Source organism: Leptonychotes weddellii, chromosome 15 (genome assembly GCF_054177405.1).
Source record: "Leptonychotes weddellii isolate Sample4059 chromosome 15, ASM5417740v2, whole genome shotgun sequence".
Taxonomy (NCBI): Eukaryota; Metazoa; Chordata; class Mammalia; order Carnivora; family Phocidae; genus Leptonychotes; species Leptonychotes weddellii.
Window position 1 is genome coordinate 8,611,056 of NC_138383.1, and position 15,719 is coordinate 8,626,774.

The following is a 15,719-nucleotide window of genomic DNA, read 5'->3' on the forward strand; positions in this document are numbered from 1 at the left end:
TGAGTGCAGAACCTGATGCGGGGCTTTATCTCACCATCCTGAGATCATGACCTGAGTTGAAATCAAGAGTCAGACGCTTAACTGACTGAGCCACCCAGGTACCCCTCATTATGCCTAATCATTAAGTTATCTTATTAAAGTTATCTCTTCACATAGGGCATTTAATCATCTCTTTCAATTGTTCCATAATTACTGTATCCATTTAACAAAGCAAACAATTAGTGTGTGCCAAACTACTGACAATATGGAAGATCAGGAAATTTAAGTTCTAAATGTTTATTCACTAGATACTGTATACAGAACACAAAGTAGAGAATTGAGAGTTAACAATAATAGCTTAGAAATAAGTCCACTAAAATATGGAAATGATATCTTTTAGCAGCATTCCAGTGTTTGTGCTGAAATAAATCTGTATCTCTGGATGCTCAGATGTTATGCTGGTTATGGATGCAGCTCTAGTATTAGTGTATTGATTAACCAATTGGCTAATTAGCTCTAGCTGTGGCAGTCAGTTGCCATAGTCTAAAATTTAAGAAAAAAATGTATGCCAATTGCCTTCTCAAGTAGTCTCCCTGCATTCTTGAAATCTAGAGGCTCATTACTGTATTGTACTAATACAATAGGATCTATAAATATATGCTGGTGAAATAGAAATTACTTGGAGGATATTAAGTCTTTATTTGTGTGTGTATGTGTGTGATTTTTGAAATCAGATTTTCTTTTTTTAGAATAACATGCCAGATAAGTATACTTTGTGGGCATGATGGCCAAGCCTGAGTACGCTTTGAGGTACTGTTACCTGAGGGAGGAGCATCACGCAGCCAAGCGGGGGCCTGTGAGCATTGACTGGCTTGGAGTATGGGCTCAGTAAGGTTGCAGTCAAACCCCAAGATGGTATTAGGAGGTATTGTCACCACAACTCCTCTGTAATTTTTTACACAGTCTGTGTGTTTTGATGGGGGTGGGATACGGAGGCCCATTACTGTCTACCAGTTGTCTATTATCATAGTAATATTATAAAACAAACCACATTGAATACAGGTGGCTTACGACAATAAGCGTCTTAAAAATCATGAGTTCAGGATTAGTGGCTCTTTTACGCTGGGCTCAGTTGGGTGGTTTTTTGGTCTCCGATGGGATCACTCAACAGTCTGGCAGTTTGACAGCTGTTAGCCGGGAATCAGATAGCACAGGGGCCTGTGTTTCTCATTGTCTGGCAGGCTAGCCACAGACACGTTTATGGCAAAGGTAGAGGATCAGGAGAGAGAAAGTAGAAATGCACGTGATCTTTGTGCCTGGGCTTGAAACTGGTGCACCCTCACTCCGTGGCATCCTGTTGACCAAAGCACATCACAGATTCATCACAAAGGATGAGGAAATAGACCCATCTATTTAGAAAACGGAACTTCAAAGTCATATGGCAAAGAGTAGGGGAACAGCAAGCCATGAAGATCCTGGGCACTTAATACAGTTAATCTACATCCATTTATCCCTTAGCAGAAACATTTTGATCAGAAAATTTTAATTTTCTCAAACTTTCTTAGATGTCAAGCTGCCTATAACATGACAAAAATACAGAATTAAAAAATGAAAGTTATGAGAGAGATAACTGTAGAGTTGACTTATAATTCTGCCCATTGGAAGCAAGAACAATGCCTTTTCTCCAGTTAATATAACAAATGTGCCATTTAAACTAAAATATCAATCAGTTTTGGAGATTTCAAAGCTTTACATAGTATCGTGTCTAAGAAGCATTGGGAATTTATGATCTATTGTGACCAAGTTCCGGGAGGGCTCCCTCTAACCTTACTGTCCTTTTTTTTGTCTCTGATTTCTCTTAATGTTTATGTTGTTTTCCTTAAAACTAAGTCCTAGTGGTGCAAGTGGAGGAATGATAAACCAGTCAATGGGAAATGAGGCTCGTTTCTTCCAGACTATCAGCAGTGAAATTCTTCTGCTGCTATAGCTACAATTTAGAAACTTGAAATGTTGCCTAGGTTAACTATATTCTGAGTGCCTTGTACTAAACCCACTACTCCAACTGTAGAAGTAGATTTGAAATATGGATTCTATTGATTATAAAGAAATGAACCATCATCAGGGAACTTATCTCACTTTTAATGTTTTTAGGGAAGGGTGAAATTTTCCTCAGAGTAACTGACAAACAAGGTTTTATGAAATGTATTAAAAAAACAATGAGAGTAAGATAAATTACCTGCACAAGGAAGGTAACCAAGTATACCTTTCTGCCCAGACCTGAGGGGTTTTCTAAAACATGGCTGTCAGTGCTGAAATGTGGAATGTTTTAGGCAAACTGGGACAAGTTAGTCACTCTATTCACAAACATGCCCTTTGGAAGGATAGTTGATAATCTGGCAATATTTCCTATGGGTCAAACAAATTTGGTTAAACTGAGTTTTAAAAGTATTCTATGTATGTCTTACAGGCATAGTTTTATTTCAGTTTGTATGGAAAATTCTAAATCATTCTACTTTGCTGTTCAAAGCCGAAGCTGAAAATAAGTGAGGTAGAACTTATTTCACTTGTGTGAATATTGGCTAAAGGAATAAAAGTCAATACTTCTGTAGAGTATAAATAGCAGAAATGAGATGTCATTATTTTTAATGATTATTTTTAAAAACCCCTAATTTATCTATTTCTTTTTTACTCTGCCAAATAAAGGAGTAATTTGAAGATTTCTAGGATATTCTAGAACTCTGTGTTTATAATAAAATGTATTCTTCATTAGGAAAGAAAGTATTTCAGAATGCAGACTGACTTTTAAAGAGTTAAATAGTACTGCCAAATGCTGCCATTTTAACAGAACATTTTAAAGCAACGAAGTATACTAACTACTGTTATTGTTTATTTTCTTTCTAGTCTAGGGAAATTTTTTTTCTTTTTAATCTGCCAGAAGGGACCTTTAGGATTTGAGCCTTAACATTGTTCTTAAGACTTGAATTTATTTTTTAATTAGAGTTAAAATAAAAATAAATGTTCACTTTCTAAAGCTATGCAAGTTCGGGGGGGAAAAAAAAAAGAAACTTCCTCATCTGAAAAGATTTAATGGTAATCTATGCTGTAAAAGAGCAATTTGAAAAATATAAAACAAAGAGCTTTCAAAGTGGTCAAAGACTAATGTAAAGTGATATATTTCAGACCAGAGAGATGGTGTAACTTACTCCTGTCACTGCTGCCTGTTTATTGTGTTTGTCTGGTTGGCCTGGCAACCAGCTCATGCCGTTTCACTCATTTTATAACGTTCCTGTAAATGTTAGGTAGGCCTGGATTTATTATACACTGTCAACACCTAAAATGGAACCCACTGCTTAACGTAGTTTATTTGGCTGGATGCCTCTGCCCTCCTTAAAAAAAAAAAAAAAAATTGTGTGTGTGTGGGTGTGTGTGTGTGTTAGAGAAAAAGAAAATCCTGTAGTGCCTCCCAAAGAAATGTAGCCCAGGCATAATTGAAGCTAGGTGGCAAAGGGCTATGTCAAAGGAGCATTTGAGCTCAGGAGCTGTTGTGTTGTTGGGTGGGGACATCTGACTCACAATATTTGTGACTTGGGTTTAGAGGGACAGAGGACCAAGAGTCATGTTTATTGCTGAATTTATCATCCCCAATGAAACCAGATGGCCAATCACTGTTGTCCAGCAAGGCCTGTAGGCCGTCAAAGGATGAATCATAAGCCCATTAGAAGTTGGACAGATTTCTTTCCTTCTTAGTAACATGCTCGTTTCATCTGTCTGCTCTATGACAAAGCAAATTTGGTGGAGACTCAAAAAGTACCATCCTGGAAAGGTTACATGTTCAGATAATCTTGACCAAGCTTACATGTACTATTGAGATAGCTAGAGCATTAAGGAGAAACATTCAAAGAGCCAACGTGGGTTGGAAATATCAAAGGGAAATGTGGTACTCTGGCCACAACCAATGGTGGCAGACTCAGCCCAACAGTAATGAAAATCACAGACAGGTATCTCTGCTGCCTAGCTCTGGATCAGCCACACGTTGAATCAGTGTCTTATTCATTCAGTGCCTTCAGGAAGGGGGGTTGACTATAAGTGGGAGTAGACTTTTGTTAATAGCTCTGTTCAAAATCAGTGAACAAATCTTTAAATCCTATATTCTTCAGGCTCCTAGGGATCTATGGGTTCATCCTGTTTATTCCTCTATCAGTGTGCATTTCCAACAGGATGATTGGGTGCCGAATGCAAAAGGTTAATAGAAACTGTGACACCTTCTTGTTAGGCTTGGCTTGAAGTCATGTTCTACCAGTCTCGCTCCGATGTGTGCATCTAGCCATTATTTAAAAATGTTTAAATATGGAAAAGATTCTTTTGAGAAAAATTACCATAAGCACCCTGGCAATTTGAGAACTAAAGCTATTCTAGGTAATTGTGTCTTTTTGTTAGTTGGATAATTATTGTAACTATAGCTCAATGTAGTTTGGGCTTATAAATTTTAGAGGAACATTGTGTTTTCTTTTTTTTTTTTTCCTTTTTTTCCTTCTAAGTTTTTATTTAAATTCAAGTTAGTTAACATATAGTGTAGTATCGGTTTCAGGAGAAGAATTTAGTGATTCATCACTTACATATAACATCCAGTGCTCATTACAACAAGTACCCTCCTTAATACCCATCACCCATTTAGCTCATCTGCCGTCCCTCCAGCAACCCTGAGTTTGTCCTCTATAGTTAAGAATCTCTTATGGTTTGTCTCTAGAGGAACATTTTAGAACAGATCAAATCTATTTAATAATTGTATTTTACTCCCATCCCCACATCCAACTTGAGTATTTTATGAGTTAACTCGGGAAGGAAAATTTTTCCTAGAAAAGGACATTTTCCCTTCTAATTGCCAGCCTCCAAACCTAATGAACATGTGGCATAAACTTTCTGAGGGAAAATGGGAAAAATTGTTTTTAAGGCTCTAAATAGTATGTGTGCACTTCAATGTAAAACAAATAGACTTCAGGAAATTATCTTAAAAGAAAAGCTATATATATGTGTGTGTGTGTGTGTGTACATATATATACGGTGTGTGTTTACTGTACGTGTGTATGAGATATATACATACATATGTATTTGTTATTACATAGTCCCTGGAATGTGCATATTACATGCCATGTAATAGTACATAGTCCATGTTACGTACATGTTCTAAAGTGTCAGGGAAAACTTTCATTTAGGTGATACAAATACATGAACTTTGGACATGTGTTTATCTGTGTGCATATGGGTGCTTCTTTATTGGTATTGAGTGGATAGTCTAAAGTAAGATAAAACATTTTAACTTTGGTATTTCTCTAGACAAAAATAGGATCATGCAGGCATCCCCCCAATGTCACCTACATTATGTAGCCACTCCAGCAGAGGACTGATGGCAGAGTCCCTTTCATGCCAGAAAGTAGACCTGACCAATGTTATTGTCACTGCTCTAGTCAGTTTGTGGATGCCTCAGACCATTATAACTCATTTTGAATACCATGTAGTCCATCTCACCTGCATTCCGAATATGGATTTCCTAGGTACATTTGTGGTAAAGGAGCCATTTCTGGTGGTGGAGGTCCTAGGGCCAGTCTATAGGATTCCATGGCATTTGGAAAGTGGAAAAAAGAAAAAAAGACACTTTATTAGTTAATCAGATAGCACTTTTCATGACAAAATTGTACAATAAAAGCTAATTTGGGGGTTTGATCATTGTGTGTGCAAGTGTGTGTGTGTATGTATTTGTGTGAGTTATATTTTGGAGTGTTTCTGTTTTTTGTTTTTTGCCATGAAATAACTCATTGTTTGAATTTATCCTTACTGGCTCCAGAGGGAAGGTGAAATTCTCAGCAGTGATGGTTTTTGATCCCACCAGTGAGCTGAAAGCACAAGGGAATGACATTCTAGAACAAGCAGTGTAAGAAAGACACCTAGTTTATGGGTGAGTCCATTCTTCGTGGAACTGACATTTTAACTTTATTATTCAATGAAATACACGTATGTGTCTACTTCTGGGTTTTCTGTTAGTCAAGTTTTTCTGTTCTTTGGCTTATATCACTGGCCTATTTTCATCATTTTTCTTGTCTATACTCAAATTATTATTATTTAGATGAACTCCAAAACAACTTCACCAGTTAATACCAAATCGGATTTTAATTGTAACTAACAAATACTTTTAAAATAATTTTACAGAATATATTATTGAGTGTTCTCAATTAAGGGTATGGCCTTATTTGAATCCCTACTTTAATTTCCCCAAAATTTTTATAGTTCTTAGTGTATAGATACCACATTTTCAAGCTGGCTATTTCTAGTATATATAGGGAAATTATTGATATCTGTATGTATTTTGGGGGAAAAAAAGCTTCATATGCAATTCTGTTATGATTTCTAATAATTACTCATTTCATTCTTATATGCTTTCTAGTGGTAGAATAGTTCATCTACCAAGAGTGGCATGTAGTCTCCCTTTTTTGGTGGTCAGTTTTACTGCATCAACTAGAACTTCTAGAATAATTGATGTAATGATAGCTATTCCTGGCTCTTTTCTGGCTGCAATGGGAATTCTTCCATTTATGTTTAAGTATTTTGTCACCCATTGATTTTTATCATTCCTATTTTATATTACATGTCGGTTTTTAAATTACTCATTATCTTAGACATATATGGAGAGATTTCTCTTTTGATGTATTCATGTGATGTGTTATATAAATAGAATTTCTAGTATTAATCTATTTTAAATTTGGGATATACCCTGATTGGTCATGGTCATTGGTCAATTACATTAAAATAGGAGTCTTTGGCTATTGTTTTCACTAATGCATCCCAATACCCTAAAACATTAGCTCATAGTAGGTGCTCATTCAGCATTTGTTGAATGAATAAATATAAATAAATTTCCAGGAAACATCAATTCCTAAGTGGATAAAATAGCATCTCTTATAAAAAGATGTGTTGCCCTAATAAATAATTCCCACATAAGTTATACTTCAGTCACATAAACTTCCATTATACAATTCAAATGCTTTATTTTGCTCTCGCCATTTTGGCCTCCTGTTTGTTTCTCTTAAGTGTTTGGCCCACTCTTAACCTGTGGTCTCTGTACCACTGATCCCTCTTCCTGGAGCACTATTTCTAGGTATCCACACGGTTAACTCACCTCCTTCATAGCTGTACACACATTATCTTTTCAAGGAAGTCAACCCTGACTTTTCCTCAACCCTAAACAATCCTGTTACTTTGAATATGTTCTCCATGTGGTTTGCCTTTTATCCACCACTCTGGCCATACTCTTTAAAGTATGTATTAGTTGTTTTGTATCCTTCTAAAAGCTATGGACAACACTTCATTGAATTATCTCAAAGTGCAAAAATCTAAGATTGAGCAAACAAACAATTTACAACTCCCTCCCCTTTAGAGATGGAGATAGATTTTTTTTTTATAAGTTCTTATAACTACAGCATTACAAAACTTTGTCCAAACCACGTCAGCTGGAACAACCCAATTTCTGTCTGCTCTGAAGGCTCATTGAAAATGCCACTTTATCCACTTTAAGAAAGAAATCTTGTCAGATCCTATCTGCTGGTCCATCCCATTTTGGTTCTTGGTAGCTTCTTCTGTAAACATGATAAAGAAATGTCTGCAATCCTGCATTAATGACCACCTACATAATGAGATCAAATCTTAATTCTTGGTGACAAACAGAGTAAATATATGGGTAGTTTGTTTAGGCTCTATTTTGAAATGACTAAGTAGCCTGTGAAAACAAAGTTTAACAGGCTCATAAAAGTATGCTGTCTACATAACTAATGTGGACTTTGTTTTTATGTTGCCTATTACAGACTATAAACAGTAACAGTGGAGTCTATCTTTTATTCCATAGAGCTGTAAAATGTCTTGGCTGTGACAACGTGTATATACTAGCCACACTTTGTAAAGATGTTGCATTTATTTTATATGTAAATGAAAGCAATAAACTGTAAAAATACAAAATGCAGATAAACACATTACACTTGAAATGGACTTAAAATTACATAAAATATAGAGGAGTTGTATTTTAATATGCACATTGTCATTAGAGGGGAAAATTTTCCTGCAGCAAACTTTGCGTGTTTAAAATTGTTCCTTAATCAGCCTCTTATGGAATTTCTGACGGCAGTGGCAGGACCATGTCAGTGGGGCCATGACTGCCCTTTTTAATTATCTCACAATTTGCTCACTGGTTTTGGGTAATTGCAACAATTTGCTTGCAGAAACCTATGAGGAATCAGATGTTAATTGACTTTGTCTTGCTTAATCAGCCCCTCACGAAACAGGCTTCATTTTCTTGACTGTTTCTTAAGCTGTGTGCTGGCATCCTGTGATACAGTGGAAAGAAAACATACAGACAGTTGCCTTGGTATTGACTGGCCAAATCTGATTATGAGTCCAACTCTGAATGGAGAGTTTCCAGGAATTAGCAGAGGGACCTAGAGAAAATATTCAGAAACGAGAAATGACGCTAAAAAGTTTTTCTATGATTTCCATTCAATATAGTAAAAAGGTAATGCACATTTAAAAGCAGGGTTCCAAAATCATTCTGCTTCCACTGCTATGCTCTGGAACAATCTAGATTTAATATATGGCCCAATTTATTATTAGAATGACCCATTTGTTTGGTTCTTTGGGATCATTCTGAGAATCACAATCTAGCATCTTTGATTTACCTTCTCGCCTGACAATAATTTCCCAATATCTGCTTTACCTCTCTGCCCTGCCCTTTGCAAAGAGCCCCATACTAAAGATAGCTGTAGAGTGTCTACATTATCCAGAAGCTAGTAGAACCCATACACACACAAAACCAAACACACAACCCTACAGTTAATAGCCTAGTTTTCTATACCCTTGATTCTAAATCCAAGAGGTTTTGTGAGCTAACAGGGAGGGGTGAAGGATTGGGGAAAATACAAAGTAATTAAAAGAATACTATTTTTTTCCCTATCCATAAATCATTTTTCATATGTTGGCCACTTTCCTTTATATTGTTCACCTCATTTAATTTTTATGTCTTTCTCATGCAAGACAGTTACTATTTAATTGTTCCCATGTAAGTCCCAGTTTGGCCACTTGATAAGGCACATCTCTGGGTAGCTGCCTTAGTCTCTGTCTCAAATCTTTTTAATCAGTGTTGTGTGATGAGGTAACTGTATAGATTTCAAAATGTTAAGCGGCCCTTGCATTCCTGAATTGAATCTAGTTTGATCATCATAGACTCTCTTTATACGATGTAGAATGCAATTTGATAATATTTTCTTTGGAACTTTTGCATCCAGGTTTGTAAATAAGTGAGCATTTCCATTTTTTTTTTTCTCCTTCTACTCTTTTTTACGTGGTTTTAGTACCAAAATTATACTGGCCTCAAAGAATGAGTTGAGACATAGGCTCTCCATTCTCTAGAAGATTTGAATAAGATTAGAACAATCTTGTACTTGAACTTTTGGAAAAACTCTCCTTATAAAATGCTGCTGCCCTGTTATTTGTGTGTGTATGTGAGAGTATTTTAAATGTGTGCATTATATTTTTTAAAGTATAAAGAGCTTTTCAGGATATTCTGTTTGAGTATGAAAATCTACAAAGTTACCTATTTTATCTAATTCTCAAATTGATTGGTAAAAAGTAGTTCATTATGTCTTTTCTTTAAAACTTCTGTTGTGTGTGTATTTCTGCACCATTTCCATTTCTAATTATTATTTTTGATCTTGCGAGTTTATTTAACAGTCTTTCCAAAAGAATTTGGGTTTTATCGATTCCTTTATTGAAACTTTATTTGTTATTATGCTAATTTATGTTCTTAACTTCACTCTCTCTTTCCTCCTACATTTTAAAGATGACTCTATAATTCTTTTTCCAACTTGTAACGATGGATGCTTAGTTCATTAATTTCTTACGAAACTCCATTTTTTTATACATTCCACAACTGTTAATATGTAGTATTTTCATTTTCATTCAGTAATTATATTTCAGCTCTCCATTATGTTTTCTTAGAAGTACATTTTTATTACCAGGTGTGAATAGATTTATATTGTTTTTCTTGATTTTTTAACATAATTGTGTTATTTACCAAAAACATGTTCTATATGTTACCTCCTTCCTGAAATTTATTAAGTCCTGAATTATGGCCCACTAGCATACATTCAGTTTTCCTAAAGCTTTATTTTACGCTCAAGAGAAAGTTGTATTCTCCGACAGTAGATGCATAATTGCATGTTTGTCCATTAAATCAAGTTTGTTAGTTTTGTTGATAAATTTTACTTAAGTTTATTTTTTTGTTTACCACTTATGATTGAGATAGGTATGTTACAACCTCACACTATGATCATGAATTTATTAATTTCTTTTTGCAGTTCTTTTTTTTTTTAAGATTTATTTATTTGAGAGAGAGAGTGTGTGCATGAGTGGGGGAGGGGCAGAGAGAGAGGGGGAGAGAGAGAGAGTCCTCAAGCAGACTCCCCACTGAGCACAAAGCCTGACATGGGGCTTGATCCAGGACCCTGAGATAAGGACCTAAACTGAAATCAAGAGTTGGATGCATAACCAACTGAGTCACCCAGGCACCCCTCTTCTTGCAGTTCTATGCATTTTTTATTTATATATACTAGAGCTAAATTAGTAGATGAAATACAAGTTTAATTTTTTTATCTTATTGATGAATTGAACTCTTTATTACTTGTTATATAATAATTATCTTTTCCTTTTGTCTTAATGCATTCTTTATATGACATTAATATTGAGACATCAACTACTACCTTTTGTTGATTGTACCCTGAGTATATCTTTTACAGTCCCTTTATTTAAAAAAAAAAAAATGTGTGTCTTTATGCTATAGAAGTCTTTATGAGCTGTTTAGGGATCCAGGTTGGTATATTCTGAATACATATTTATAAGCTGGGATTTTTAATTACAATTTCATTATTTCTGTCTTTTAAATAGCAAGTTTAGTGCAAGTTTCTAATTTCTACTTATCCCTCTCCCTTTCTTCTTTTCTTCTTCCCTTTCTTGCATTCTTCAGGATTGGTTGTGGTTTTTTGAATTGCTATAGTTTATTTTTCTTATTTTTGCACATTAAAAAAAAATTCACTGGGTTTTGAATTCATCCATCTCTACCCTTTTAGAGGTTAGTCTGGAAATTATATCATGAATATTGAATGAAGCCCAAAGTTTAACATGTTGAAATTTCAAACTAGATTTAGAATTATTCTTAATATTGCTACTATGTTAGTGATCACTCCTGAAATTTTATCATGCATATCTGGTTACTCAAGTACAAAGCTTAACAATATCTTAAACCCTATTTTTAGCCCCTTTCTTCCCCCCCCCCAAAAATGTAAGGCCCTCATAAAGACCTGATATCCTCCAATTTATATGCTGTTAATTTCCTCTACTTCATTACTGTTCTTTAAAAATCACTTTTTACTTTAAGTAGCAGCATTAATATTATTGCTTTAAACCAGATAGTATTTGTCAAGATTTAATAAATGTTCACCACTTTTTCTTACTATTTGTTTTTATATCTTGAATTTTCTTCATATTTTCCTCCTCCTTGAAGTATATTTTTAATTCAGTCTATTAGTGGAAAATTTGGTTTTTTACCTGAAGATATTATGATTTTATTCTTGTTTCTTAAAACTGGGTTAGCTTAGTACACTATTTTTGTTTGATTTTTATTTTCTCAAGCACTATGAAGATTCCCTTGATTTCTCATTTCTTTTTTTAATTTAAATCCAATTAGCCAACATCTGGCACATCATTAATTTTTGATATACTGTTCAATGATTCATTAGTTGCGTATAACACCCAGTGCTCATCACATTGTGTGCCCTCCTTATTGTTGATTTCTCATTTCTATTGTTACTTTTAAGAAATCTCCTATCAATGCAATTCTTATTCCTTTATTAGTGACATGTCTTTTCCCTCTGCCTTTTGTGCTACAAATTTATAAATTAAAATTTGATTAATTTTGGGTTGCTCATTTATTATTATTTTTATTTAAATTCAATTAGCCAACATATAGTACATACTTAGTTTCAGATGTAGTGTTCAATAATTTATCAGTTGCATATAACACCCAGTGCTCATTTATAATTAAGGATATATTCTACTTTCCTTCTTCATGTAGTATTGAGAAATATGCCACCATGTGTGAACACGCACACACACAAAAGCCTCAAAACTTAAATTGTGTGGAAAAAAAACCTATTACATGCCTTGTTTAATTTTATATAACTAGATATTTAATATATATTTATTACAGTATGTATGTTTTGTATGTATGCACACATACATATATATCTTAAATATTTTAAACGTGTCATACTTACTTAAACAAGTAAATAGTGGAAATCATAAATAGCTCTTAAATATCTTGTGCTGTGTGGATGTACTTATTTGGGAGTTTCTGTAGCTTAATATTATACCCAGAAGAATTTTTAAAAAATCATCGCCCTCATGTAATGCTGTCTGAACAGGCCATTAAAACACGCTTGAGCCACAGCCAAGTTTTGCACTACAGGATTGAGATATTCTGAATAAGTGTTTGTGAGTTGGGTTCTTAACTAAATCAGCCCTCACCATGTTGTATGGTTGTGTATGACATTCTCTGCTGTTGACACAGCCTAGTAACCAGTTGTGGAATCGACAAGTCAAGGGGAGCGTGGAGGCTTTGGAGGGAGTTCAGAGAAACAGGATGATGATTAAAGACTAGAAAATCAGACCTTTGAGAAAAGATAAAAGGAACCGAGTTTCTGTAGTCTGAAGAATAAGTAACTGAAGAGTTATTTGGGAATAGTTTTCAACTTGAATGAGGAACTTGTAACAGGTAATGGTGACTGAGGGTCCTCTGTCTCATGAAGTACGGCCTGATGTTACAAGTTTTGAGTCCAATATAAGGATACAGGTTATCTAGAATTTATTATCTAATCACAATAATTGTTTAATGTTTTGAATAAACCAGAGCTGGCTCAGAGACAGTCTTTCTGTAGCTTTACATGAGCACCACCCCCGATTTCCAAGTAGAATGAACTAGGTTTCCATAGTACTTTGCATATCACTTTTTTTTTTTTTAAAGATTTTATTTACTTATTTGACAGAGAGAGTCACAGCGAGAGAGGGAACACAAGCAGGGGGAGTGGCAGAGGGAGAAGCAGGCTCCCCGCAGAGCAGGGAGCCCGATGTGGGGCTCAATCCCAGGACCCTGGGATCATGACCTGAGCCGAAGGCAGACGCTTAACGACTGAGCCACCCAGGCGCCCCCTGCATATCACTTTTATAGCGGTATCTCCAATTCTCCAAACACTCCACTGAGCACCTTAGTGGAGGGCTTTCCATCATCTATTTCCTATCATCAGTGCCTGGCGACTAGAAGGGACTTAACAGATTTCTGCTAAACTGAGTTGAGTGGATTGAGAATTACTCTATAACTGTTACCATTGCTGTGTCCCACATATCATGGGAGACCTGTCTAACCGTTGGAACTGGAGCACTACAAAATCTTCATAAAAGAGGTGGCATTGAATTAGATCTTGAAGGATACAAATGATTTTTTTTAATTTAACCAGTAAAAGTTAATGAAGAAGGGATAAGTCTGATCAGAGAGTGTAGACTGAGCCGTAGTGTTGGTATGTGTGTGTGTGTGGGGGGGGGGGAGTGTAATAAAAGACTAGACCAAATGGAGCACAATTATGAAAAATACATCAAGCTAAGGAGTTGGAATATTATGATACCCATGAATGTTTCCCAAAGTATGTTATTTAAAATATTCAATCTCAGAGATGTTAATGATTTTTACATGGAAAAAAAAGTTTCCATATACAGCTAAATTTGAAAAATGGGAACATGAAAGAAAATGAACCAGGTTTTCCCTTGGTAGATTTCTTCCAGTCCCTGAGATACTGAGAAGCACTGTGGATTTCCTAGAGAGATTACCACAGGCAGTCTTTCCCGAATGTAATTAATCACATGCCCCTGTTGTTGCTGAACAGATCAGCAGCTTGCACAACAGACGAACACAGGACAGAGACACTGAAGACGAATCACATGATCAAAGTAATATTTAAAGAAGATTAATCTAGTGGTGGCACACGGGGCCAGTTAGATGGGAAAAGGGTCCAATTACAAGAGTATTGTAATTTGGGGCGCCTGGGTGGCTCAGTCGTTAAGCGTCTGCCTTCAGCTCGGGTCATGGTCCCAGGGTTCTGGGATCGAGCCCCGCATCGGGCTCACTGCTACGCAGGAAGCCTGCTTCTCCCCTCCCATTCCCCCTGCTTGTATTCCCTCTCTCGCTGTGTCTCTCTCTGTCAAATAAATAAATAAAATCTTTAAAAAAAAAAAGAGTATTGTAATTGAACAGGCATGAAATAATAGGAGTTTGAATTAAGGTCTTGCAATGGGACAAGCGAGATAGGCTTGGATGGGAAAGAGACATAAAAGCATTGAATAAATTTGGTAAGTGACTAGGTTAAGGGCTAGGAAGCCAAAAGAATGAAAACTAACTCCAAAAGTTCAAGCCTGGGTGGCTGGAAGAATGGTGGCACCATTGACAGAAAGAGGGAAGCCAGCCAGCAAATACATTTAGTGCTGTGTGTGAGGTGATAGCAGAGAATTAACTACAACATTTCACAGACTTGCATGGCCATAAAAGATCTCACAGGGCTTCGGGTTCATCTTCCTGTAGGCTAGTAAGCTTGTAGCTTACCTATCTCAAACCATCATGGACCTTGGCACAATATTCTGGGAAGAAAGGAATTAAAAATCTTGCCGAGTAAGATTTTGCCATGTCCTCCAAACTGACATCATTGTTTTTAATTGGTCAAGGTCTTCTGTCTGCTACATACAGTAATCTCTATCTTATTCATAATGGAGGATCAGTTGTTGCTGTTCACATACAAACTTTTAATTGAAATTGAAGGTACTTAGAATTTTTTAATCTTCTCCCTTTTCCTGGAGTCATGGAATTTCTCAAACCTTTTATAAGTTGGCATTTATAGTTATAGTGATTTAAAACTTAGTCGTATATAGATCATATGTATTGGATAATATACTAAATATACATTAATAAATGGAAATCTATTGGAAAAGAATACTGTTAAAATGAGTGCTCTTGGCTTAGGAAACTCATACTCTTTATAGTTTTATGAAAATATCATCCCATTTCTTTGTCAATGGTGATCTAGAATCTAAAGGTTTCTGGATTATATTCTTCATAAGGTATAGTAATCACACATGTTTAATATACCTTTTAATGCAATCTCCCAGCTCACAGGCAATAAGAGGGTGCCTGCAAAAATGATTATACAGTTGATTCATTTTAAAAAATAGTCTATATATTATTAAGTGTTAGCCACATATAATAATATTAAGAATAAACTAGTTGACTAAATGTTTTATTTATACATAAAGATTTATTATTTTATGAGATGACCTAGATTGACTGGAAAGTTTATAAGGCTAAGGTGTTATCAACCACTTCCTCTGTATCACCAAAGATACCACATAAAGGAAACACACAAGATAGAACATAATTTTCTTATTACTCGGTCATATTTAAGACTTTCAAATAAATCATCGTTATAAAATGTACATATAATTAGGAGCAATCTGAAGAAATTACCATGGTCTTTTTATTAAAGAAGGAAGAAGCTTCTTAATTGTTTACATAATTTTAGGAATAAGATGTTTATATCCATTTGCATTAA